Below are 24,032 nucleotides of genomic sequence, written 5' to 3' on the forward strand. Positions count from 1 at the left end.
AATGGTGTCGTATTGGACTTACAATGACTATGGAAGCAGAAATAACTTTCTTGAGCATCGTGATTATTGGACAAAGTAATTTAGGAACAAATACTTTCCATAGAAAGGCCAGAGAAAATCTGAAAGCAGAAATGCTTCTGTATAAGGTGTAAAAGTAGGAGTTTTTTCATTTTTGTGTTCTTCAGACCCTTGTGCCTATATTCAAACAGCAAGTACCAGAGCCCATCAGTTTCTCCTTCATTTTAGGGCATCAATTTGAGAGATATTTACCACTTCTATTTCATTTTGTGTGTTTTATGTGTCTTTACTAGCTAGCATACTTGTGGAAAAAAAAGAAATAACTTAAACAATACACCTTGTTGCACCAGAGTCAAGCTTGTTTTACTTGGTATTCAGAACTTATTTGATAGAAATATGTTTTTTTTCTGAATTAGAATTAAATCCTCTAACTAGTAGTGAGCATTGTCTTTCTTTAAAAAAAACTAAATGGAAATAACTCAACCAATTAGATTTGGTGAATAATAACTCTTAGATGTAACTGATCAAATGCTAACTTGCTGTTCAGATTTATGTGTTTTTAGTGAGTATTTTTGGCAATCTCAGAGAATACAAGGAACCAGCAAACCAAAGTGATCCATTTCCATACTATTTTCTCTTTAAAGAGAAAGTGTTCCAAGTCTATTATTGACACTTCCAATGGCTTTCTCTGCCTCTCTGTCCAATGATATGGGGACAATGTTCCCTTTGGGAACGAAGTGAGATATAGACGTTAAAGGACAGAAAGAGAAGAAAGAGAATTCCAAGTCACCCAAACCTTTGTTCCTTCCTGGAACAAACTTACGTTGAATGCCTATTCCATTCCATGACAGGGACCAGGCTAGGCACTGCAGACACAGAGATAGGTTAAGATATGTTCCCTGCCTTCAGAAAGCTCATGGTCAAGTAAGCGCAGGGAACAAAGAGGTCAGTCAGCTGTTGTGGTCCTGTGTGACAGGTACTTTGATAGAAGACACTGCCTGGATCTCAGTGGCGAGTGGGCGAACCAACTTGGAGGATCAGGGAGGCCTCGCCTGGTAAAGTGAAGAATGAAGGTACTGGTAGGAGTTAGAAGAAAGAGAGAGAAAATGAGGGTGGGGAATAAGGGGATCTTAGACAGAGGGAACAGCAGAGGGAACAGCACGTATGATGTAATGGAAGCAGGAGTCAGGACTGCCGATTTGGGAATGATAAGCAGTCACATTTGTTTGGGACAAAGGGGTCTTGTAGAATTATGTAAGCAGGATCTGCGTCATAAAGGGCTTCATGAAAGATTTTAACATCATTTGTCCTCTCGCCAGCTGTCCTGGTTATCCCCGTGTGGATTAGTGATTTGGGATCCCAACATATCACTTTCAGAAAGGACTGTAGGGATGACATATTCATCCTATGGGATTTATTAGAAAAGTCAGTAGAAGGAAGAAGAATGAACACTTACAGTGGTGGCCAGAAGTATGAAACCTGCCAGGGTTCTAATCTCAGCTCTAGCCAGCTGCGCCGCCTTAGCAACGTTGTTTCGCCCTTCTATACCCTAGCATTGGTATCTATAACATGGGGTAAAAATAATCCCTACTTTGGCCGGGCGCAGTGGCTCATGCCTGTAATTCTAGCACTCTGGGAGGCTGATGTGAGTGGATCACTGAATTTAGGAGTTCAAGACCAGCCTGAGCAAGAGTGAGACCCCCATCTCTACTAACAATAGGAAAAAACTAGCCGGGCGTTGTAGCGCATACTTGTAGTCCCAGCTAATCAGGAGGCTGAGGCAAGAGGATCGTTCCAACCCAGGAGTTTGAGCTTGTGTGAACTATGACACCATAGCACTCTACCCAGGGTGACAGAGTCTCACTAAAAAAAAAAAAAAAAAAAAATCCCTACCTTGATGGTGTTATTATGAGGGTCAAATGAGTTATTGCTTATAAAGCTAATAGAACTATGAATTTTAAGTTAATACAGCATCAAATATTTATAAATAAAATACTGAATGCCTACTGTGAACCTGGCATTTTTGTCATGTCATTTCATTTTGACCTTTACCCTAGCTCTGTGAGTAATTATTATTCATCTATGGTCACAGATTTCAAAACCTGAGTTTAAAAAGAGGTTGGTAAATGGCTGAGGGGTCATGGAGACAGACTCTGAGCCAGAGCCCTTGCTGTCACCTGGGGATAGGGACAGGTAAGTGTTATTTCAAACAGTGACTCTGGTCTATGCCAGAGACATGTGGTGTCACAGGAGACAGCCCAGGACTTGGCAAGACCTTTTGGAGAGCTGAACACACTTCCAGCATGGATGTGGGCACACAGACTCCCTAGAGAGAAAGGTACTGTGGATGCTGTAGTTCCAGGGTAAAGATTTTAAGAAAACCTAAAAGAGGTATTAATTATTGAATCAGTCCTGGAGTTAGAGGCTTTGTTTTTGTTATGTGCTTTTGAGGTCTGGGTTCAGTTGGCATTACAGGACAGGAGTGATGAGGATGGACTTTGAAGTCAGACTAGCTGAAGTTCAGTTCCCAACTATGACATTCACTTTCAGTACTACTGTCAACACCAAGTACCTTCTGAGTGTGTGATGAGTACACAGCCCCTACTGGGCTAGGCACTTCCTGTGAATCACCTCGTTTAATCCTCACTGCAATTCTCAGAATTACTGTTATTATCCCTGTTTCACAGCCAAGGAAACTGAAGCTCAGCTAATTTAAGTAATTTGTCCAGAGCAAAACAGCATGGCAGCCTACCCAGAGCAATGGTGGTAGCATCAGATGCCATGAGGATGAATCTTGAAATACCTTAAAGGCTGTATGATCTAAGTGAGCAACAGAACCTCTCTAAGCTTGAGTTTTCTCATCTGTAAAAACAGAAAAGGATGACCTAATTCTTAAAGTTGATATGACACTAATTGAAAGAGAATATGTCCAGCTTCGAACACGGTGCCTGATGACTGCAGGTGTAGTAAACAGAGGCGATCAGCTAGCTGTCCATCCATGTGTGCTCCGAGTCAGGAGGCTCATCTCCCTGCTGACATGGGGTCTCCAGCTCCATTGTCCTTATCATCCAACACTCAGTGAGTGCAGATTAAGCTCTGGGGACAGTTGCGAAAACAAGACATATCTTGACAGTCAATACACTGGGAGCTGCTAACATGCTGAGAAAATTCAGAGGCAGCTTGCAGCATCTTGGTCTGGCATGGGCTGGGAACCCTTCAAAGATGACAAGAATAATGGCCAATGCTTACGTGGCACTTCCGGTTTGTCATACATGGCACATATGACCATATTATAGGTGAGTAAACTAAGGCACACAGAGGCAGAATAACTTACCTAGGGTCACAGGGCTTCTAAGGGAAAGAGCTGGATCTAAACCCAGGGAGCCAATTGCTGGGACTCTGCTTGTGGGCCCATGGTATATAAAGACAGCACCACCATCGTCCCCAATAGTAGTAACTATGGTTTTTAAGCAACTGCCACGAGCCAGGTATGAGAGAGGGCAGCATTTTGAGCAGTGTGATGACTGGGCTGTGTACAGCACTGCAGGGACCCGTAGGGGCAGTGTTTTGGTTGGAGGAGCGCATGTTTGTGTGTATAGAGGGGTGACAGAGGAGAAAGCTTGAAAGATGCCACTGGCATTTAAAACAAGACTTGCTTATGGGTGGTGCCTGTGGCTCAAGGAGTAGAGCACCTGTCCCATATGCTGGAGGTGGCGGGTTCAAACCTAGCCCCCGCCAAAAACCAAAAAAAAAAAAAAAAAAAAAAAAAAAAGACTTGCTTATTATTATTATTGTTTTTAGACAGAGTTTCACTCTGTCACCCTTGGTAGAGTGCTGTGGTGTCACAGCTTACAGCAACCTCAAACTCTTGGGCTTAAGAGATTCTCTTGCCTCAGCCTCCCAAGTAGGTTGGACTTGGTGCCCACCACGATGCCCGGCTATTTTTTGTTATTGTTGTTGTTGCAGTTGTCATTGTTGTTTTAGCTGGCCCAGGCTGGGTTCAAACCCACCACCTTTGGTATATGCAGCCGGCGCCCTACCCTGGGCACTGCCAACAAGACTTGCTTATTGAGTTCCTTCAATAATTGCAGGCTCTCTGCACGTGTGTAAGGGGTTGTTTTCGGCTGAAAGATGATTTCCCTTAGCTGCCTGATTCTGACATTACTTCTGCCAACTGTCCTAGGCTAGGTCCAATTGCCTGAAATTTGCTTCTTTCATTCCTTCTTTTTAAGCTTGATGCAAGAATAGGGTTACCAGATGTAGCAAATAAAAACATGACGCCAGCTACACAGAATTTCAGATAAACAACAAATAAATTTTTAGTTATAAGTATGTCCCAGGGAATTACACATATGTAATCATGTCTAAGAGGCCTGTGGGCAGGCATATTTCCCAGCCCTGGAGCCTCGCCAGACGCCAGAACCCAGCCCTGGTGACAGCTAAATATTCCGGGGAAGGCCACCCCACACGCAGTGCTGTACCCTCTGTCCTGTGCCTGCTCACCTAGAAAAAGCCTTGCCAGCCAGGCTATACCTCCACTAAGTTCATAATTCCACATCTGGCAACTACTTAGGAAAAGGGATACGGGATCAAAACTGGTCTTGATGACATTATGCCAACCATCGTCAGCAGAGGGGCTGCCGGCTACCGGGGGGGTCGTCTTGCAAACAAGGCATTGTTACATCCACCAGGCCTACTTCGGAGACCTCTCTGTGGCTGCTATCCATACCCGGTCCCTCTCTGAACGTGGCGTATCGCCTTTGACGTGGGCGAGCTGCCAGCTGAGCAGATGGCTGCAGACCTCGGCACTCCAGGAAACCATTAGGTTCATCAGTGTGAGCGACAGGGGGTCGGTTTCTAACTGCAAATGTGACACTAACAGCCCTTCTGGGGCAGGGGGTGGGAGTCCTCTTGATCCCGGGGCACTAACCTTTCAGTCCTCAACTGGGTTTCAGCAGAGCTGCGAGGTTAAGGCAGAGCATCAAGGAACTTTGGCGGGAAGACCAGCCGAAGCGGAAGGGGCTGCTGACATTGACGAGAGGCGCTCCTTCCACGTGGGGAGAGGAGCTGAGCGCCCGGGTCACAGCCAGCGGATGCTCTGGAACCAGCTTTCCGTTTCTGCTGAGTCATCCCCCACAGAGCAGCAGCAAGTCCCCCGAAGAACTGACTGGATTCTAGTTTCTCCCACCCGAGCTCATGGTGTTCCCCTAAACCCCAGTTCCCTGGCATTTCTTAGTCCAGCAGACATAGGTAAAATGAAACGGCTTTCCTTAAATTTGGCGGTGAGGACTGAAGAAAGCATTGGATAAAGGCTAACAATTTATTAGAAAGGTACACAGGTGCTCACCTTGTTTTCTTTTAACCTTTAATTTTTTTTTTGTGTAAAAATGTTTAATCATTAGAAAACTTCAAATACTACAGAAATGTACAAGAAAATGGATGTCTCTTCTAACCATGTGCCTAAAAGATACTGTCAGTAATTTGTTATACATTTGTGCATTTTTTTCTTGACCAGCAGGTGTCTATTTTGAAATCTTAGTTTTCTTTTGATAAAGCAGTTGAGTGTTTTTCTCTCTTTATTGAAATATTCTCATCAAAGGAAAATGAATGAGAATTACCTTATTTGGTGAGAGCTCACCTGCTCAGCACAAGTCTTTCGTGGCTCCTAAACTCAGTGAAATTAATGGGCATCCTTATTTTCAGTTTCCAGTTACGTTATCAGTTGCCTGTCATTCAGTACAAAATAACTTCTTATGTAGCAATATTAATATTGTGGCTGATGTATCATTACATTTTCTTTTTTAAAATGGGTCTCCTGGGATCTTCTCCTAGGCTGACCTCTCAGACCAGTGATTTTCAACCAGGGTGCCCCAGCAGTTTAAGTATAGGTTCACGTGTGCTGTGAGATAAAAAAGGTTGAAAAACACTGTCTTAGACCATCGATGTTGCCCACATTTTCTCTTGTGGGCCCATTGCTCTAGCACTGACCTCTTCTTCAACTTCTGACTCATGTAGTCAAGTATATGCTGGACACAAGTATGTGATGTTTCACACGTACCTCAAACTGTGTATCTCCAGCTGAGCCCCAGTCTGCATCAGAAATCTGTTCTTCCTTAACTCTCTTTTCATAGCCTCTTCATAGCACCTGCAGTCAGTTATCAAGATCAAAGGTTTCATTACCTAAATATTTCTCAAATCTTTATTTGCAAAGACTTCTATACTTCTTAAAGTCAGCCCCTGAAAGCAGACTAGTTTGTATCCTACCAAAATTTAATTTAAATAGAAACATTTTGCCACAGTCAGCTGAAATAATGCCATCCAAGCACCCAGCTCTCTGTAATCTGGCTTTAGCCAGCAGTCAAACTAAGAGATCTTGGAGGAATGTATTGCTTCTGTCCACCAGGACATCCTTCCAAATGCCATTGTTTTAAAGGTGAGAATTTAAAATGCTCTCCCCAAAGCATCTGCTGCGTAGCTGATGTATAGGGTCAAACAAATGGTTATGTCCCTCACAATAGACGATTAAGCACGGAGAAGGCTGACCCGCCCTTGTGGAAGTCGAACCAGGAAGGCTGCCTGGAGAGAAGGGCCTGTTCTCTGCTTTAAGAGGATCCAAGAGCATCTACAGTGCAGAGTTCAACTCAGACCAAGAGTTGTGAATCTGTTCTAGTAGCAAAATAAATGTGTGCTCAAGGGTCCAACCTTTTACTTCATATAATAAAGTAGCCTGGAAATTGTTAAAATAGATTTAACTAGATACTTGACTTTACTTTAAAAACAAAATGCCCCCAAAGCTTCACATAGCTACAGCATGTCCAGCTTTACAATCCTGTGTCCTGTACATCACAACCTCCAAGATAAACAATGGTTTAAAGTGTGCCAAAGTCAATAGATAAGTCTATTTGTTGCTTGAGATCATTATTTCTGAACCAGTAAAGATCCATGCCAGTGCCCCTAAATAGAACAGATCTAGGTGTAGAATAGGCATTGTTACATCCAATGTAACTTTTTGGCAATACTAATGACTGGTAGCAATTATATCTCAGTATAAAAAAGTACTTGTCTTTCTTTTCTCTAAATAGCAGCAGCCAAGGCTGGTAGTAGCGGCAAAGTAGTTCTTCATTCATCCTGTTTAAGTAGGCCACATTTTATTTTTCCAAAAACAGGTACTAAAAAAGAATACTGATATTTCCAGTGGTTATCAAAGAATTGGGAAATATACTGATAGTATGTCATAAAAACAGATTTTTGAAAAAAGTCAAGGATCAGAGTCATCTAGTTTTCATTTTTCTCTGCAGAGTTCTACATTTGGTGCTGAGAAGTATTTGATCTTAAAAAATCACATGATTTGGAGTGGATAATCCTGGAATGGGATGTGGGGGGTGAACAGCCCTGCTTCAGGGAAAAAGACCTCAATGACTGTGTTCAGGCATCATTAGCTGAAAATCCTGAAGTTGGCAGAGAGCTGTCCAGCCTTCTTTGGGCATCTTTTCAGTCTTTGGATTTCTAGGACTTAGCAATAGCTTTGTGAGGGTTAGTGACAGGCCCATAGGCAGAAATACGCATTGTTTATGTCATCTGAAACACAGGGTCATAAAGATGGAAGGGTGATTCTCCTTTTGGAAAACTAGGTCAGTGATCAGTGTCCAACTTATTGCTGTACATTTGATAAACTAGGAAGGCATCCATTTGGCATTTGGTGTTAGACTGTGGCTGACCTAAGGATGGACAGGCACTTAACCTATTTACCTATGTGTTCCTCACAGTATTAGACAGAGAGCTGATGTTCTATAAATTTTTGGACAATGGATGATGGAAATCAGGATATCCTCTTGGAAGGTGTAACAGGCACGTAGCTTTGCAATCAGCACCAGTGAGGAAATCGTTCATGAACAGATAGACTCTATTGCCTCTATGACAAGAAATGCGCATGTTACTTTGAAAACCAACTTATTATTATTTTTTTTTTTTGCTGCAGTTTTTGGCCAGGGTTGGGTTTGAACCCGCTACCTCTGGCATATGGGGCCGGCGCCCTCTCCGTTGAGCCACAGGCGCCGCCCGAAAACCAACTTCTTAAAAAGCTAATGGAAATATATAATCAATTTACTTGAGGTTGAGAATTACTCAGTTCTACCAAGGTTCTATCTGTAGGATCAAATAGGACAAAATATCTTGTCCAAGGCTGGCCTGTATGCTCATGCTCATGGCTTTAAACAGAGTGAGGGAAACTGTCTAAAATCAAAGCAAAATTTTTGGAGTATTAAATCTCCTCAGCTCCTTTAAGGTAGAAATATAATTTTTGCTAACTCTTTTATTCCACCAGACGGCTTTTCCTGTTTATTAAATCTCTAAGCAAACTTAAGTATTGATACGTAGAGCTTTTCACATTTTTTGACACAGAGGAGTTGGAGACCTAACTATACCTAACTTCTTAGGGAAGTCGGAAGGAAACCTCAAACTCTGACATGGAACAGGAAATAGGGGGAATTCTTAAACATCTCAGAGTCATAAAGAGAGGTGTCAGCAACTGCTTTCATTTTGCAGTGGGGCCATAAAGCGAGGCTGTAGTGGAACAGTGTGTTTTGCTACCCTCCCCATAGTTAAGCAGACTGACTTGATCTCATACATCCTGCTATAACTTTCCCTTTGTTCTTTCATATCAAAACTGTCTTTTCTTAAGCCTTGGTATTTCAAGAGGTAAAATGTGCAATGGATTTTGGAAGGCAAAATGTTTATTTGGTTTATCACTTGTTCATGTCCTTGAATTTTCTTATAATAGCAGAGTCTGAACATCCCATCCACCAGGTGGTTTTCTGGCTTGGAAGACTGCAGCAAATGAATCTTGTATTTCATTGCATCATAAAAGTTCTCCTTATCTGGCATGGTTAATCATTACAGCCCGTGCCCGCCAGCCTTTTATTAAAACTATAACTCTAAAAGAGAATGTTTCTTTTTATTCCTTCTTTACTATTTGCTTTGGAGTCCAAAAAATCCTTGCCGATTGTCAGAGACCCATTTGTAATGAAATTGAATGGACTTTAAAAAAAAAACCTTATCAAAAGCCTGGTCATCAAACAGACAGTAATAGCAATGCCATGCCCAGCACTGTTTTTGGTGTAGAGTCAATGCCCAGCCAATGTGTGTAGGATGAAGAATGCACCTTGATTCTGTAAGAATCCATCTAGGAGGCAATTCTAACAGTGTTCACTGGGGTTGCTTCTGATTTAATGCTTTTTACATGTGTGAGTGAGCAGTGGCATTGTTGTAGCTCACTGTGGCCTCAAACTCCTGGGCTCGAATGATCCTCCTCCCTCAGCCTGCTAGCACGAACCACCATGCCTAGCTAATTATAACTTTTTTTTTTATTAAATCATAGCTGTGTACATTAATGTGATCATGGGGCACCATACATTGGTTTTATAGACCGTTTGACACATTTTCATCACACTTAGTAAATGTAGAATGTAAATGTCTTAGAACTTTTTTTTTTAAAGAGACAGAGTCTTGCTATGTTGCCCCAAATGGTTTTGAACTCCGGCCATAAGTGATCCTCTTGCCTCGCCCTCCCAAAGTGCTAGGATTATAGGTGTGAGCCATCCTGCCCCACCTATACATATTTTATATAAAGAAAATAATGTATGCAAAATTCTTTCCTAGAGAATGTCCCCGTTTGCTTCTATAATGAGGAGAGCAAAATGGATTGGTCTTAGCTTTAGCCAGAAAAAATTTGATTAAAGGCAATGAAGAAACCCCTAGTCAAACTTATTAAAACCTGGATTAACCGCTGGGTGGTGGTGGTGATGCAGGTGAATCTCCCATACAGAAAGGATCTTAAAAAGTTGTCAAAATTCTTTCTTTGGGATGGTATAAATAAGATCTCGATTGCAGGCAGGGATGAAAAATAATGGCTATGAAGACCACCCGTCTCTTCCTGAGATGATGTTTATTCATTTCATCCTGTAAATCCCAGGCCTTTGGAAGAGCATCAGTGCTGGGGCCCTCTGCTGGGTGAGGAGGCAGAGCCTGCCGGCCACCTCTTGCCCTGGACGTCCACCCTCTCTGCCAGCCCACCACTCTCGCTCTTCTCCTGTCCCTGAGATCTCAGGGGAAGGAGAGTTTCCTGTTGCCAGTGTGTTGCTGCTTAAAGATTTTCCAGGATTTAAGTGTAATCCCCAAGGTGGTGTTAAACACACAGCATTAAGTGCAAGACTGGAGGGAGGCAGTGGGATTTAAGTTTCCTCTGAGACGAGCACTTTTATTAAAGGAGCTCTCTTACCCAAGGAGGAAATGAGAGACACTAAAGAACCAACTACGGTTAAACAAGAGTTGCAGTAACAGCTGCTTACCAAGAATAGTTACAGAAAAATCAGGAAATAATGGGGCACAAGGGAACAGGTGAAATAATTAAAAGCCCAGGCTTGTGATGCCACATTTAATGCAATCCTTTGGTGCCTTTGTCTCTGGAAGCCTTGGATTGAATTCTGGACATTACATATCACTTCAGGAACATTGAGCAGCTGACATACAGATTGACGTGTCCTGATATGTAGCAAGTGAGGTGGCAGAGTTACAGGTGATGTGTGGAGAGCAGTTTCTAGGTCATTAAATTAGTTTCTAGATGGGTAGGGAGGATGGAGTGAGCCTATAGACTACAAATGATCCTGGGGCTGGTTTGGAAAAAATAAGAGAAAGATAGACAAAAAAAGTTGAGATTTTTGGAAATTAGAGGATGAGGACTACCAAATGAAGCAATGTAACCACTTCAACAATCTGGGGAAAGTAGGACTGATGGACACATTCCTGGAAACGGAAAGGAAGTAAATTTTAGTCAAGTGAGAAGTTAACAATAAACATTAAGTTCTTGGGTGGCGCCTGTGACTCAAGGAGTAGGGCACCGGCCCCATATACTGGAGGTGGTGGGTTCAAACCCAGCCCTGGCCAAAAACTGCAACAACAAAAAATAAATAAATAAACATTAATTTCTTAATTCCACAAAGGGAAAATAAAGCTTTTTTAATAAGGTAAACAGAAATTCCTGGATGGCATGTTCATGAAAGTTAATGACAGGAAACATGGATAAGCTTTGAGATTGATATCAGGGAGGAGAGTCTTCATCTTTTTGAACTAGGCTTTTATTGCTTTTCTGAAAAGTCAAGAATGGTTTTCTTGAGACAGGTTTGAAGTAGCTTTTCCCATTTTGCTGACAAGATGTCTCTCATATTAAAAATTCCTTTCAGGGCGGTGCCTGTGGCTCAGTGGGCAGGGCACCGGCCCCATATACCAAGGGTGGCGGGTTTGAACCCGGCCCCGGCCAAACTGCAACAAAAAAATAGCCGGGTGTTGTGACGGACGCCTGTAGTCCCAGCTACTCTGGAGGCTGAGGCAAGAGAATTGCCTAAGCCCAAGAGCTGGAGGTTGCTGTGAGCTGTGACACCAGGACACTCTACTGAAGGTGATGAAGTGAGACTCTGTCTCTAAAAAAAAAAGAAAGAAATTCCTTTCAAAGAAAAGAATGGTTTTCTTTTTACTTTGGCTGATGAAGAACTCCTACTTATACTTCATAGCCCACTGCAGATTGCCCTATGAAACTGAAACTGCCTTTACAAATTGATGAAGGGCTGCAAGGGGAGAACTAAAGTTAGGGCCCCAAAACACGGTGAAGGTGCAGGTTTAGTAAAAATAATTTTAATAACCAAACTCTGTAAAAGAACAGGCTTAGCTAAAATAATGATAATAATCAGCCACTGGCTCCTAGTCTGCTTTATAATAGTCACACGTTTGCTTCTCTACATTCGCTATGCTAGAGGGCACAGATGTCAGCCATGAAGATTTTTAACTTTTCTCTAAAAATAACATCACTTGTTTGGAACCTAGGGGTCGTTTTTGAGATATTTTCCAGATTCTGCATTCCAGTGACTGACACACCAGACCAGGGAACTGACTCAACTGGTCTCGGACCACCGGCTACCTCCACCTGAGGGACTGGATTACAGGGGATCAGCTGATCCACCCACACAGTGGCCAAGGGGCTGATGGTGCTGCCCCCAAACCAGCCAATTAGCAGACCCTGATTGCCTAATCCTCTGTCCACCAAACTGTCTTTAAAAACACTGTCTCCCCAAATTTCGGGGAGGCAGATATGAGAAATTCTTTCCATCTCCCCACTTAGCAATACGCAGAATAAACTCTTAGCTGTAAAACCTGCTGTCTCTGGACACGGGCTTTCTTTGGGGCAGCAGCCCGTGAACTTAACTGGGTGGTAACAAAACGACCTGATCTCCTTTTTGCCTGCGAGGTTGTCCACCCCTCCTGCTCTCTGCAACCTTCTCATACGGAGACCTCCGTGACGGCATGCACCCTGCATTCTGGTTGTTTACCTCTCTGCTCTCTCTGCAGTTGACTGTGGGGCCTCATCTGCGTCGGCAATAAGCAGGTTCTAAACAAGAAGCCTAATGTTCGCAACAGTTTTTATGGTAAAAGGCTAAAATTCTTTAAAAATTCAATCTTTCCAGCCAGTTTTAATCAAATACAGTGCTTACATTTTTTTGCTGAATAAAACGATTACTTAGACTATCAATTTGTTTTTATTCTGATTAGAAAAAGATGAAACTGGAAAATTTGGTTCTTTAGAATTTCCACATAAGATTCTGAGTGGTCCCTCAAATTATGGCCCTCTCCCCAATGGCCTTAAAAAATACCCTATCGAGGCGGAGCACAGTGGCTCTTGCCTATAATTCTAGCACTCTGGGAGGGGTGGGTAGATTGCTTGAGGTCAAGAGTTCAAGACCAGCCAGAGTAAGAGTGAGACCCATCTCTAAAATATAGCCGGGTGTCGTGGTGGGCACCTGTAGTCCCAGCTACTTGGGAGGCTGAGGGAAGAGGACTGCTTGAGCCCGAGTTTGAGGTTGCTGTGAGCTGTGATGCCACAGCACTCTACTGAGGGTGACTAAGTAAGATTCTGTCTTAAAAAAAAAAAACAAAAAAATGACAATAACAAAAAACCCCTTTCAAAATGCAGGCTGCATTATGTCACCCTCTTCTTTAGGGTGACTTTCAGTAAAGTTACACTCAAGACCCCGGACACGGCTCCCCCGCCTCTATGCTTGATTGCCTCCAGTGCCTCTGGTGTCACCGTTCTAGGTGTGTCAGATCACTCAGACTTTTGTTCTCTCTTGACTTTGTTTTTCTTTATCATCTGCCTGGTCTTCCTTCACCTTCAAGGCTAAGTGCAAAAGCCACCTCCACTGTTCCCCACATCCTTAGACTGGGGAACTGGTGGTGACTGTATCTCTAATTAGCATTAATTTTTTAAAACCTTTCCTGTCTTTCCCCCACCAGACTGAGTTCACTGAGCCTTTTAAATGCCTAACGCAGAGCCTGGCCCCAAGTTCACGTACAATACATTGTTCGTCATTCATCGATTGCTTCTGAAATATTTTTCAAAGGTGTCATACCAAGAGTGCCAAATACTGAGAAGAGTTTAAAAATATTGGGTTGCAAACAGACGGACTATCTTCCCATTTCATTTCCCCTCAAGAGTGAAGGCCAAACAGATGGCAATGTCTGCGTTTAAGAGATGTTTCCATAAATTATTCTGTGAAAAAGACACCTAGAAGCCCACTCAGTCGCGAGAACTCAGGTCATTCATCCTACGTGTCCCCTGGTCTTTCAGTTACGTTGTCACAGTTGGGCACAAAATAATGCTAATTGGGTGAGGCTTATCTAAGGGCACCTTATTAAGAAACTCAAAAAGGATCTGGGAAGGTATAAAGGCAGTGCAGGAGCCTTAGGAAAGGGAGAAACAAGTATTATGTGTTTGTCAGAAGAGATAGTTGAACCAGGCCTTGAGACTTGATAAGAAAATACAGGGCAGGGTGGCGCCTGTGGCTCAGTCGGTAGGGCGCCAGCCCCATATACCGAGGGTGGCGGGTTCAAGCCCGGCCCCGGCCAAACTGCAACCAAAAAATAGCCGGGCGTTGTGGCGGGCGCCTGTGGTCCCAGCTGCTCGGGAGGCTGAGGCAGGAGAATCGCTTAAGCCCAGGAGTTGGAGGTTGCTGTGAACTGTGTGAGGCCACAGCACTCTACCAAGGGCCATAAAGTGAGACTCTGTCTCTACAAAAAAAAAAAAAAAAGAAAATACAGGGCATTATTTATCTTCCAAGAAGGCACCAGCACCTTGAATCTGCCTTCCACTGTCAATATTCAAGAAGGTCTTTCAGGAGGGAGGGACTTGGTGCTTCTCTGTGCCAGGCACCCTGCCAGGGCTTGGGGAAACCAGCACCATCTCTATCCTCCGAGGGCTTGCCGCCTGGAGGAGGCAGGAGACGTGTGAAGGTATCACACAGCAGAGGGAGGTCAGTGATATGAGTGAGGTGCAGGGCAAAAGAGGCGGGCTCACAGCTGATTGAGAAAGTCTGAGAGGGCTTTATGTGGACTTGATTTATAGCTTGCAGGATGAGGAGGTTTTCACTGAATCTTCATGAAAGGCATTCTTGGGGAAGAAAGGAGCTCATTGCAAAGGCATATTAGGATATAATCTGAAGGTGACACAGTACCTTTCCTGCAGCAGGGCTGCAGATCTAAGCGTAGCTTACCCCTGTGCTTTTGGAAACAGCTGAGCTGCTTTGCTCCCCTTCATTTCGAAGGGATCACCTACTACTCCTAACCCAAGTTAGAACTTTCTTAGATGTTTGCACTCTTACTAACTTTTAACTAACTGCGTTTTTGGCAGCATAAGTGGAAAGATAGGGCTCGGGCTGCCAAACAGTGGGGCTGCCAGATTCCTGAGTTATCCTCAGAGATTTGTACACTCAGAATCCTCTTTAATGCTCCCGGGCAGCCCCTGAGTAGTGCCAGAGGGGTGGCGTGAGGGGTGTGCTGTGGCTGTGCCAGGTCTGTCTGCTTGAGACCCGTTCTGGCCCAGTTTAAGGAAGTTCTACCTATTGCTTCAGTCCCTGCTTGCTCTGTCTAGTCCGCTAGCTCTGCCACCTTGGGGGATGTCCTGGGGTGCTTGTGATGTGTGGCCGTAGCTGGAGACTTTGAGTTGCTTTCAGCTTTGGTTCTGGCAAATGTCGATCCTTTGAATAGGGAGGGTCAGCATAGAGAATTGGAATTTTTCACTGGAGTAGTCCAAGCAGAGCTAGGAAGGAGACACCAGAGAGAAAGGGGGCTGCCCTCTTCATCGGCCAGTGCTTTGCCTCGTTGCTGTGTCTGATTTTCTCTTTTCTCCTAAGCGTCCCTTCCCTGGGTGGAGCAAATCAGTGCCACGGCCAGTCAATTATGAAAAGCCTAAAGGGTCTTTTGTCTTTTTCTCTTCACGTTTGGATAAAACATCTTTGTTTATGGCTGTGTAACATCATTTCACATGGATCTAACAACAGTAATCTGTCATACCTGGAATTAATTTTGATTCACGGCCAAGTGCCCTAATAAATTTGTGATGAATTTTTCTGATGTTCTGAGTGAGCCAGCCCCTTGTTGGACTGGGCACATGTTCACTGTCTGCAGCTATGAATTCAATGCCTTGCGCATCCCGTAAATCTGCTTTAATCTATAAAATGAGTGGGGAGCCAGATTCTCAGACTAGCAGGGCTAGAAATAACAGGGCTGCTGCCTAAGATTTTGTAATCTGGGTGACGTAAAACTCTAGGGGGAGCCATTCACACGCGGTATGATGTAAATGGGGCCCACTAGGGTTAATTAAATCGCCTTCTTCTCAGAGTCTTTGAGTTCTTGGGCCAACTTTGGAGTGACATCTTTTCTCACTTTTATTTTTCCCATCCTCCTTCATTCATTCCTGAAGCCAGCTGGGGGTTTTACATGTTTGTACGTGGCTGTTGCAGTGCATGTGTTGGGATAGGCTAGGTTTTGCGCCAGGCGCCAACCTCAGAATCTCAGAGGCTCATGCAACCAGGGTTTATTTCTTGCTTGGTCGTCATGTCCATTAATAGGGTTGTGGGTTCTGCTCCAAGTTATCCTCAAATCCAGGCTAAGAGACACATCCATTATTCTTCCCTGGGGACAGGGCGAACTACAGTCTCTTTTAAAGGTTCTGTTTGCATTTTACTGGTCGAAGAAGTTTACACGATTGCGCTAGCTTCAAAGGAGTGCAAGGAAACAGACTTACCATGTGCCCCACAGACTGAGACCCAGAACAAAAACGAACATCTCTAGGGGTGGCCACTGTGGAGAGGAGAGGAATAGCAGCGTCATGGACTTGGAGCTCAGTCAGACGGAGGTTCAAATCCTGGTTCTGCTGCTTACAACATGTTTATAATTTGCAAGCAAGTTATATAATTTTTCTGTGCCCTTGTTTCCTCACCTATATAAGAGAAATAATACTCGTATTTGCTTGTATAATGTAGTGGGAGACACAAGACATCCTTTTAATCTTGCCTTCTTCTGCCCCGCTCCTCATCTAGGATGCCCCCTAGCGCCTGTACTTTGTACTTGCATCCTTCTGTTGAAGAAGGGGAGAAACTGGCCCTCTCTCCCAGCCAGCAAATAAGAAAGCCCTGGTGACATTTGCCAAGGCTCATGAAAATAGCTATTAGGAAGGCAAATTGTGCTTAGAAAAATATTAATTGGACTTTAAGCTCATTAGGAATTAAAAACAGCAACAATATTTTCACCTCTAGCATAAGAGGAAAAAAAATCCTCCTGACCCACCCTGCTCCCCTCTGAAACCCATAGCTGCCCACCCTCTGTAAATGCCCAGAGGATCCTCTCTGCCTGGCTCCAGAGGTTCAGGATAACATAGCAGATGTGAGCGACTTCAGGATACCTTTCATGCTTCGCAGGCGTCCCCATTTTATTTATGATATCAAAGCTGCAATGCTGTGTTCTCTTCTGCCGAAGACATAAAAGAGATTCAGAAGTCATCCAAATCATCTTGTAATTAATGTTACCACGCACGCCCAGGACATTAAAATGTTAACAGTGTTAGAATCGTGTGCTTTGGAATACCGAGTGAGGGCTTTATTAGAGAGAAATGCTCAGCAGATGTCATCCACCCTAATTGAGGACATCAGGGTGCCTGCTGCTTGTTCTTATCAGTGGTGCAGAGTGTTTTTTTTAATTTATTCATTTTCTTTACTGCTAGAATCTGCTCTCATTATTAGACTATCTTGTCACTCATTTGCATTTCAAGTGCTGGGACTGGGGGGGCTGGGGAGGCAGCAGCTATCTGCCTTAGAAGAACACTTCAAGGGTTACTCTATCAAATAGCAGCACAGTAGCACAGTGAATCTGACATCTGGGTTATCTTATTCCCAGATGCTCTGTGGTGTCATTAGCAGGATTAATCTTAGCTTTAATTTCATAATGATTCTTATTCTAATATATGTGAATGAACACAAAGTCTCTTGACTCATTATCACCAATTTACCCAAGATATGTAATCAGGCTCTTACATTCACCAACATTTATTTTTGCTAATACATCTAAAATTGTAGATTAAGCAAATACAGTTAGTTCCAGCTGAGTGAATGCCTACTGAGGTAATACTGTAGTATTTATGTTTTAATTAAAGTACATTACTGGCATTGTTTTTAAATATGTACTGACCCAAAACGCGTTCACGGGGAATAGTAAAGTCGTTGTTCGAGCAGCGTCCAGCTGTAAAATTAGTCACAGCAGCATTTCATTAGAAGCCATTACCTACTTCCTTTGCAAATTATTGAAATTCCCTCTGCTAATTATGTTTTTAACCTTTATAAACAAGATGGAGATACATGGCTTCCATTCCAAACAACTCTACTCCCCTAAGGAGACAGAACGGCCAAGTCCTTAATGGTGAGTATAATTGTGATAAGCCTTGCTGTTTTCATTCCCGTTCAAGGTTAACATGTCACATCAAATATTGTCACGTTTAGTTTATGATCCAGGGTAGGCAACAGACCATTTCCCCTCTCATTTGACACTAAGTTTAGTACCACGCCAGCAGGCAGAGGGGGTGGAGAAGTGAGGGAGAGGCAGTGGCAAATTCCAGATTCGAGCCCCTTCCTTCCTTCAACGCTGGACTAACTTTTTTCATTTACCAGATGTTGTCACCCAGCAGCATGTATTATTGATGGATAAAATGTTCAAACATTTAAAGAAATGAAAGTCAGCTTTGCATTTTTAATTAATTAATTAAAAGTACTGTAAATGCCAGCTTGTTAATTGCTTTGCACCTGCAAGCCAACACAGGTTTTGTGCACTCTTTCTTTGAATATTAAATTTTTTCTCGTATGTCTTTATAATGCTTGGGAAGTCTCTCCAGCAAACATATTAGTAAAGAGTAAATATTGAATCTTAGACAAAACTCATGGCTTCATCTTTCACTGTACCCAGAATAGGATTTAAAGGAGGATTTAGATTTCCAAGGCTTCTAATTAAGTCGTGATAATCAGGATTTCTGCTGAGGGTCACTTCCTGGGAGTAATTTGAGTTATTAAAATGCATGTTTTTGTTTGTTCTGCTTTGCGAGCTAAAACTGATCCCTTTTAATATAGCAGCAAATATGCAAATTGGTGTTTCATTATATTGTGCAATTTATGGCAATCTTCTCTAATTTACTGAAAGGTCAGGAGCCTGACCTTGTCATTCAAAAAAATTTTTTTTTCTGGTAAAGCTAAACTAATTATGTGGGTTTTTTTTTTTTTTTTTAATTTTATGAAACTCTGAAAGTGTGCAGCACCACGGTGAAGAATGTGACAAATTTAACTTTCATTTAGCTCTTGTATTCATCAAGATGGCCTTTAGTTTTGTCTGGATTCCAGTAATGAAGAGGAGGTGATTTCAACCGTGATTTAGGAATCAGTTGGTTTTAAGTACTGCAGAGAAAAAAAGAAAGTAAAGAAAATTTCTCCTACTTCAGAAAGATGTAGTAATTAGAATGGCCAAACTTTACTAAAATAATTAGTTTGTACCTGCTTTAGGTTATTATTGGCCAGAAAATGTTAAATAGAGTTATTGTAGGCTCAGTAGCAAGTTTTCTGCTCAAAAGACTCATCCCAACTTCCTTTTATTATATTACCATTCTTTATTGATGCTAAACATGCTTTTGAATTTTTTTCATTGCCTCTTTTTTTTTAAATCTTTGATCAGGAGAACTTCTATTTCAAATATTGAAAAACTCATTGGTAGCACAAGTACCAGTAAACTGTTTATTTTAAATTTTAGGCAATGGTTTTCATATGTTAGCCTGCTAAGAATCACCTGGATTTCTTACTAAAAGTGAGACTTTAGGGTCCCTACCCCTTGAAATTCTGATGGAGTAGGTCTGAGGCTGGCTTCAAGTAATCTACATTTTTATTCATATAGACTATGCTCTACGATTTGAGAAGAATCCTTGAGAGCCATTTGAGTCTTTTCCATCTAACGGGCTCATTTGCCTTAGTTACTTGTCAAAAATATGGTTGGCTTCAGCCATTACAAGAAGACAGAAACTTTACATCTTTTGTATTTACCTGGATAGAGTTGAAACACATTCTTCATAGTAAAGTATCACAAGAACGGAAAAGCAATTATCTAATGTACTTAATACTGATATGAAACCCAATAGAAAAACAACTACAGGCCTACTTGAGAGAAGAATACAATTGAACTCAAATGCAGGGAGGGGCAGGGGGATACGGGAGGACGGGAGGACGTGAGAGCACAGAGAGGAGACCAAGAGCTCTCACCTAATGGGCACGATGTGCATCCAGCGCCCCCTGGGTGAAGGGCTCAGCTGCAACTTGAACTTTACCTAAGAAACACCAACCATGTAACATAATCATTTGTATCCTCGTATTAATCTGAAATTAAAAAAAAAGAAAAGAATAGGGTTGCAATTTTTTGAGGAAAAAGGAATTAATAGAGGAAGGGAAGGGGGAGGTTTTGGTGGAGGGAGGGTAATGGGTGGGGCCACATCTATGGTGCATCTTAGAATGGGTACAAGGGATTGCACTAATGTACACAGCTATAATTTAACAATAAAAAAAAAGAAAAAAAGAAAAAGGAATTAATAAACACTTACTCTGCAATAAATAATTGCTGCCTTTGGGGAGCTAACTAGACAAATGTGTATAAATGGACAGCATTAAAAATATTGTAAGCTGGGCAGCGCCTGTGGCTCCGTGGGTAGGGGGCCAGCTGCATATACCGAGAGTGGGGGGTTCGAACCCAGCCCAGGCCGAACTGCAACAAAAAAATGGCCAGGCGTTGTGGCAGATGACTATAGTCCCAGCTACTTGGGAGGCCTGAGGCAAGAGAATCACCTAAGCCCAGGAGTTGGAGGTTGCTGTGAGTATTGACTCCACGGCACTCTACTGAGGGCAATAAAGTGAGACTCTGTCTCTACAAAAAAAAAAAAAAAAAATTATTGTAAGCTAAGTTATGGACAAAATGCTATGGGAACACAGAGGATATAGAAACTAACTCTAATTGGGAAACATCTAGTAAAAAAATGATATTTAAACTGGACTTTGAAGAATGAGAGGTTTTTTTGTCAGACAGAGAAAGTAGGAGAAAGACATTGATGACCAGGGAGGAGCTTGAACAAGGTTAGGAAATGAGAACATGCATGGTATGTTTAGAACAGAGCCAGCAGCCTAGTGTCACCATGGCATATGGGACATAATGGATTGGTACTAGGAGCAAAGCTAGAAAAGTCTGCTGGTCAGATTTTACAGGACCTGAAACATTATTGCAGTGCTCTTATTTGGTGCGTGTTGGTGTGTCAATGTAAATTGTAACGTGAGGTATTGGCTTGATTAAGTATGTGTCTGTCAGCAGTTTGGAGGGATGAAGTTTAAAGGCAAAAACATGTCTTGGGAGTCTGCTCACCAGACCCAGAAAGATACTAAAATCCTGACCTTAGATGATGGGAATGGAGAGAGAAAGACAAGTTGGCAAGAACTTTGATTGCAAGTGGAGAGAAATGAGGATGAGGGAAAGGAATTTAATATCAAAATTTCTGGTTGAGTAACTGGGTAGATAGTGATGCCATTAACCAAGATAGGAAATATAAAAAGATAAACATAATTCATGAAAATCAAAATTTTCTCCTAAAAGCTTGCAACTCAAAGTGTGTTGAAGGACCAGCAGCATCAGCACCTCCAGGAAGCTTGTAAGGAATGCAGGTGCTCAGCCCTCCATCCCAGCCCCACAGAATCAGAATCTGCATTTTATGCCATCCCCAGGTGATTCCTATGGACGTGAAAATCTGACAAGTACTGGTGCAGAGCCTACAAAGTCTGTTATGGGAACACTAGTTCTATGAAGGGCTCTATGACAAAGTCTTTTGGGGTCATGTTTGGGAAAAGCTCCATATGATTACTCCTGTTGCAGATTCAAAAGTACAATTCTCATTAGCTTATTAAAGGCCCTGAGAAGTTCTATAGTGAGAAAATCTGTCTATTTTTGCTTTAACCAACATCTTCTAAATGTACTGTGACATAATGCAAGGGGTTAGTTGTGGCCCTCCCAGAAGATATCTTTAAGTTCTAACCCTCAGAACTTGTGAATGTGGCCTGATTTGGAAATAAGGTGTTTTGAAGATATAATCAAGATGAAATCATGTTGGATCAGGGTGGGCACTAAATCCAATGCCTGGTGTATTTATAATACAAAGAAGAGGGAGACAGAGAGACAGACACAAGCAGAGAAGAAGGCCATGTGATCACAGAGGCAGAGGTTGGAGTGATGCAGCTACACGCCCAGAATCACCAAGGATTATTGGTAACCATTAGAAGCTAGAAGAGGGGAGGAGGGATTATCCCCTAGAGCCTTCAGAGGAAACATTATCTTTCTGACACCTTGTTTTAGGACTCCTATCCTCCAGAACTGCAAAAGAATAAATGACTTTTGTTTTAAGTCACCCAGGTTGTTATGACAGCCCTAGAGGGCTAATACACATGGCAACTTTTTAAATAAACAGATAAACAAATGAACAAACGTCAAACCATACCAGTTAACAATCTGAGAATCATTAGGTTAAAAAAATGGTCATGTAGAATATATGTGGCATGAGATGCCAGTGGTATATGCAGGTGAAGTTGTCAAATGGGCTTTGGAAATTTTGCATAAATTTTAGAAGAGAGGATTAGGAAAGAGGAGAAACATTTGGGAGTAAAGTATACACTGCTAGTTTAAATCTTGAGAATGAATGGAGTTGATCAGGGAGACAATTTAAAGAAGAGGAAGAACCCTGCAGGAATATCTATTTGTATTTTAGGAAAGACTGAAAGAGAGCAAGAGAGTGAGGATTTAGGAGACATAAGAGAAAAGACAGGAAGAAAAAAAAGCTTTCATTTAGCAATTATAAAGTCAATAGTGATCTTGGAGAGAGCAATTTGAGAGACTCCATGATGGAGTAGAAGCAAGTGAGCAATGGGTCAAGGAAAGAATAAGGGAGCTTTCAGTTAAAAAAGGCAAAATTAAAGTACAGTAGAACCTCCATAGTTTACCTTCTGCCAACACTGACCAGCCACCTCCTTAACATGATCTCATTTTTTTAGACCAGACATGCACCACATGTACTCAATGGAAGCTCTTTATGTTGACCACCTTTGTATGTTGACCAGTTTGTGACAGTCTCTTGGTGGTCAACTTACAGAGGTTCTACTATATATTTAGCTACCAACCTTCCTTGAAACTTACTCAAAGCAATGAAAGTAAGGAAAAAAAAAAAAAAAGAAGAAAACTTCATCTTTGATGAAATACAAAAACTTTACTGTGAATAATATCTGGCCAGTTCAGGAGAACTTGAGACTAAAACTGGGAGCAGACACTAAAAACCTTGTCAGATTTCTTTAAAAGTACATAATACAGTTAAGTCCAAAGGATCCCTTGTCCAACTTCATGGAATCTAGAGGAATGCGGCTTAGAGAAGAAATGGGAGTGTAACCATGCAGAGCCAGGGGCCACAGAATAGCAGGGAGGTGGAGCTGAGGGGAACCATGTATGGTGTGCAGGGCACCCCAGCTTTCTGGCTCTAGCAGGAAACCTGCAGGAGAGAGGAAGCTGAATTCATACGATCACAGCACATACTGGATACAACACAACACATCCTGTGAAAAATGTGTACTCAGCATGGAGGGCAAATTTGGTGAGAAGGTTTTTGAAATAATACACCCAACTGGAAGCTCTAGGCTGTCCCTCTTCACAATAGTCTTCAAGTAATGTTGGCCTCAGATAGACTTGCCTTGAGAAATATGAAAAATCACTAGAAAAAGTATCCATTATACTCAGCCCTATTATGAAACCAATTTATAGCTTTCATATGAAAGTAATAACCCAATTATAGCCCAAGAATATGGGGAAAGGGAACAGGGAGGGGAGGGGAGGGGGGAGGACAGGTGGAGGGAGGGTGATTAATTGGTGGGACTACACCTACAGTGCATCTTACAAGGGTACATGTGAAACTTACTAAATGTAGAATATAAATGTCTTAACACAATAACTAAGAAAATGCAGTGAAGGCTATGTTAATCAGTTTGATGAAAATATTTCAAATTGTATATAAAACCGGCACATTGTACCCCATGATTGCATTAATGTACACAGATATGATTTAATAAAAAAAAAACACCAGAAAAAAAACAAACAAGGGTCATATGTATAGAGTAAGAGAGCAAAGGATAAGGCAAAAGGCAGATGACACATGTCAATTATTCCACAAATTTAAGGGAAACTTCAAAGTATCCTAAAGAGTTTACGGGCAGCATGATCTCTCTCTGGGGGAAAAAGTAGAGCTTAAAAAAGAGATAAAAAAAATTTCAAAAGAGATGACAATAGAAGAAAATGAAAAACAAATTGGTAGCCCTCTCTAGAGAAATAAAAGAAATGGGAAAACAAACCAATGCAGAGATAAAAGTCTCATCAAGCTCCCTGAAAAGAATACACAATTGAAAACAAGGTCAGAGACATTATGGTTAGGAAATCATCTAAAATAAAATTTAAAAGTAATAAAAATGAATATTTTTATTGTCTTAGGTCTTATAATTAGATCTTTGACACATTTTGGGGTAATTTTTGTAAAAGAGCTC

This window comes from Nycticebus coucang, chromosome 5 (assembly GCF_027406575.1).
Source record: "Nycticebus coucang isolate mNycCou1 chromosome 5, mNycCou1.pri, whole genome shotgun sequence".
Taxonomy (NCBI): domain Eukaryota; kingdom Metazoa; phylum Chordata; class Mammalia; order Primates; family Lorisidae; genus Nycticebus; species Nycticebus coucang.